We start from the raw sequence: 4,528 nt of genomic DNA, 5'->3' as shown, positions 1-4,528 counted from the left end.
ATACAATAATATATTATCTAAAATGAATAAGCATAAAAATATTAGTAAAAATAAATACAGCTTTGAAACACGGGTTAGAATTTAGCATAAATTAAATACAAAATAATTTTCAAATATGTTTTCTGATGAATATATTAATTTGTTTAATAACTAAATGCAAATACAATAAAATGAATATATAATAAGAATTGAAAATACATACGGTTTTAAATAATTTATTAATTATAACATGTAAATTATAAAATTATTGTATTTGAAATAGTTATATAAACATTTAAGTATATGATTAACGTTAAAAATATATACCACTAATGTTTAAAAACAATAATTTATGTATAGAAAAGTGAAAACAAACATCCGCGCGGTTGCGCGGGTCAAAATTTAGTAGTATTTTTATAATATAAGTATAGTTTTATAAAAAAAAAAGATAAATATAATATCTTTTATATCAGTAAAATTTAGGATACTGATAAAATAGAACACAAAGAAAAGAAGGAAGAGACAAAGAGCGAATACTTTAGGGGCGAATGCACATTCCCTCCTGTAAACATCACAATCCCATCTATTCTTACCCATACTATCCACCTCCTCACAATACCACCCAGAGATATGAATTATCTTCACATCACCCCACATCTACCCACCTCCCGGCAATGCCACTCATGAGTTTGTTGCTCTTCCGATATGTCGGGGATAGACCTCGAGGCTGATCTGATAGCAACTGCCACTGATAGTGTTTTTACGGCGTTGTTGATGCTGGGTCTCTCGATCCCTTCAACCGATATTACTATTCGGACCGTAGGATCTGAGGTAGAGGCTAGTGCAGCTAGAGCGTCCACGGATGTATTTTCTCCTCGAGGTATTCTTAATTCAAATTTTTTGAATTGATTGGCGAGATCGTGGACTACTTTAAGATAAACTCCCATGTGTTCTTCTCGAGCTTTGTAATCTCCCTTGAACTGGCTAGTGACTAATGGGAATCGCTGACTGCTTGGATTTATTAGACTCTGATTCCTATAGTTAGGCGAAGACCAGCGATCAAAGTCTCCTATTCGGATTTGTTGTTGGAAGCGACGAACCCTAGTCTGAATGACTATTCTAAGACTTTACATGTGGGAGAGGTCAGTATGATGCCTACTCCCGAACCGTGATGGGATAATGCTCCGTCCACGTACAAGAACCATGTCTTTGGCTGATTTATTTCTGTGGGGTTGCACAGAGCAAGTTTGGTGACAAAGTCCGCGAGAACTTGAGCCTTAGTGCAAGTCCGCAATCAATACTCGATGTTATATTCAATGAATTTGATTGCCTATTTAGCTAGGCATCATGATTGGGTCAGACTATGAAGATTCATTCACAACAGTTGCGAAGTCATGACTACTATGGAATGAGATTGGAATTTTTTTGTGCTGACATTATTACTGCTAATGCGAGCTTCTCTATTGCTGGATATCTTGTCTCTGCTCGATGAGTGTTTTGGTTACGTAGAAAATAGATTTTTTTCACCTTTGTCGTTTCGTAATAGGACTCCGCTGACTGTGGAAGATGATATATAGCTATGTAGAGGTATAAGGGTTCCTCTGGTTTGGCCAGTATGGGTGGCTCGCTGAGGTAGGCTTTAGCTGTGCAAAGGATTTTCTCGCACTTTTTATCCCATAAGAACCTCGCTGAGGTAGGCTTTGGCTGTCCAAATCATGTTAAAAATTTAGTGTGTCCGGGTCCTGGTGGTGGTAAATTAATCTCCCCTGGTTCAGAGGTTTCAAACTCAGGTACATCTTCTCCTTACCCCGGTAAATCACCCATGGTTGAGTGTCAAATCGGTGAGCCTCCAAAGTTCCTTGGGTTTGAGCATTTCAGAGATCGTAAATGGGGATCAAGGTTTAGTTCTGGATCAATCATGCCTGTTGGCCACGGTTCAGAGGCATTGACACCAAACGGTCAAGGGATGGTCTCTGGAAATTCAGACCTCTGAAATAGAGTATATGGCTAACTCGGATCATGGGTATGAAGTCATTGTAGCGGATCCCAGAGTCTCGTTTGAGTTAACTGGAGAAGACGTTGCACGCTGTTTTAATGACTAACAATGACCGGATTGAGATAGATGAGAGAAGAAACAGCTTCCAAAAAAGTGAAAGCATAGAGAGTGTCGGTTGATAGAGAGACAGAACAGCAGAGGATTCACAACCTCAGTTCCTCCTCGATAGGGTCAAGCAAAGAGTTCAAATTCGATAACACGAAAGAAGAGAATATAGATAAGGTGGCAGGAAACAGCTGGAGTTTCTTCCCGGGGTTACGATCTGGAGTCAGCTAACAAAATAGAGTCTTCTTCATTACTAAGACAATAACAAACCATGAACCTGACTCAGTGAGATGGTGAAAAAGTAAGAGAGTGGCTTAAATTAACGTATACACTGAATAAATAAGCTTAGCTTTGGTTTGCAGTTGCTGTAAGAATAACTTATGTACTGATGTTGTTAGGAACTTGGGAATATTCTTGGATCAGCTCCTACATATAATGTTACATCTTGTTACATTGATACAGTGATAAATGCGCCGTGACCGGACATAATATTCTATTTATTTTGTTTACAGTTTCAAAGAAATATTTTATTTTACCAGAAGTGTTTGAAATGAGATGGTGAATGTATTAATCATTGGTCTAAACTAGGCTAAAGGTTGTGGTAATGCAATTCTACATTTTCACTAATGTTCTTTATAGCTGATCAACATTTTTTCTGGCGTCTAGCTGATGTTCAAGGTTGAAATTCCAATAATAACATAAAATACATAAATAAACACAAGAGAGTTTTTTTTAAAAAAAAGCTCTCAGACACTGGTACCGAGAGTAGTTTTTAACCGGTGTTTAAAAGACTAAACTTCCCGCTTTTGCTCATTAACCGACAGATACAGGCCTGTTTTTTCGAATTATTCCTCGTTTGGGAAGTATCCGCCGGTCCGTTCTACGCTTTGACTACTACACACCGGGTTCTTCCTCCGACTATGGTCGGAGGGGCCGCCGGCCACCGTCTACCGATGCCAAAGCAGAGCTCATGAAGAAGGAGGAAGGGGTCTAGTATCATACAACTATACATCCAAAATCAAGATCGAGAAGATTCAAAGGAAGAAGTTTCCTGAGATAGAACTCCTGGTTTAAGCTATATACTGGGGAATCCTGGTCTACTACAAGCTGCTCGACCCTGTCTACTTGGATAATTGAGATCTATTGAGACTTCGAGGAACTAACTAATTCCTGCAAAGTTTGATTGTGTACAACTTGATTTAAAGGGATTCCTTTGAACGGTTGGGTTCAGTTATTCAAGAGTGAAGGAAATCTTTTTGCAAGACTGAGTTTTTGATTTGCCTCTCACGGTGATGGCACATAGAAGACTATCGTCAGCTGAGAAAGGAAAAGGGATGGAGATAGGGCCTCATCAACCTTTGCGTGCTGCTCGAGTGAAGGCGCCTGCCCCAGATAACTCGGAACTGATACGAAAACATCATCTCACCCTCATTGGAAGGGTCACCAACAAAACAACTCAAAAGGTTTGGTCGTTAATACCGTTCTTTACGGAGCATTGGAAAACAGAGCTCAAACCTGTAGGCTCAGATTTGGAAAATGGCATGTTTCAATTCCAATTCGAGCGTGAAGCGGATCTACTCTCTGTACTAGAGCAACGCCCTTACCATTATGCTAGATGGATGATCATTTTACAAAGGTGGGAACCTACAATATCACCAAACTTCCCTTCGCTTATACCGTTTTGGATTAAAGTGCAAGGACTGCTGGTACATCTATGGACAGAGGCCACCATTAAGTGCATCGGGGAAGACATTGGGTTGTACGAGAAAGCGGAAATTACATCAGCTGCAGCAAGGATGAGAGTTCATGTAGATGGGCTATTGCCATTAATCAAAGACTCTGTAGTAGAGTTCCCCAATGGTGACGAAGTTAAGACTACATTGGTATATGAAAGATTGGATAAGCATTGCATGAAATGCTTGCGACTGGACCATGAACTCAAAGAATTTTTGGTGGCAAGGGCTGAAGCTAAAGCTCTGAAAGCTTCGCAAGAGGAGGCAGCTGGAAAACTCTACATCGAGGAAAACCAGACACTACATAAAGAAACATCACGACCTCCTACAGGGGAGTTTCGATCATCGAGTTCTAAAGCCAAGGAGTACAGATATGAAACATTTGCCAGAGATTCATACTCCAGAGAACACCAAAACTCTTATGCAGCACGGGAAGATAGAAGATATGGACAAAACTATCCCAACAACAGAGAAAACAGGGCAACATGGAGAGATAGGGGAAGTTTTGTGGAAAATTCCACAAGATACCATCCGTATAAGAGAAAAGAAAACTTCGATAATACCTCGAGACAACAAGTGTATCGCGAGGTTAGAAGAATAGATCCTGAAGCACGTCAAAATGCAAGAGGATCAGAAAGTCAAGGGCATAGTAATTATGTTAGGGATAACCCTCGTTTGAGAGAAGAGGTATGTAGAGAGGAGTCTTCCTCGTCAA

The sequence above is a fragment of the Brassica oleracea genome, chromosome C2 (genome assembly GCF_000695525.1).
Source record: "Brassica oleracea var. oleracea cultivar TO1000 chromosome C2, BOL, whole genome shotgun sequence".
Lineage (NCBI taxonomy): Eukaryota > Viridiplantae > Streptophyta > Magnoliopsida > Brassicales > Brassicaceae > Brassica > Brassica oleracea.
The sequence above is the reverse complement of the archived record's forward strand: the minus strand, read 5'-3'. Positions refer to the sequence as shown.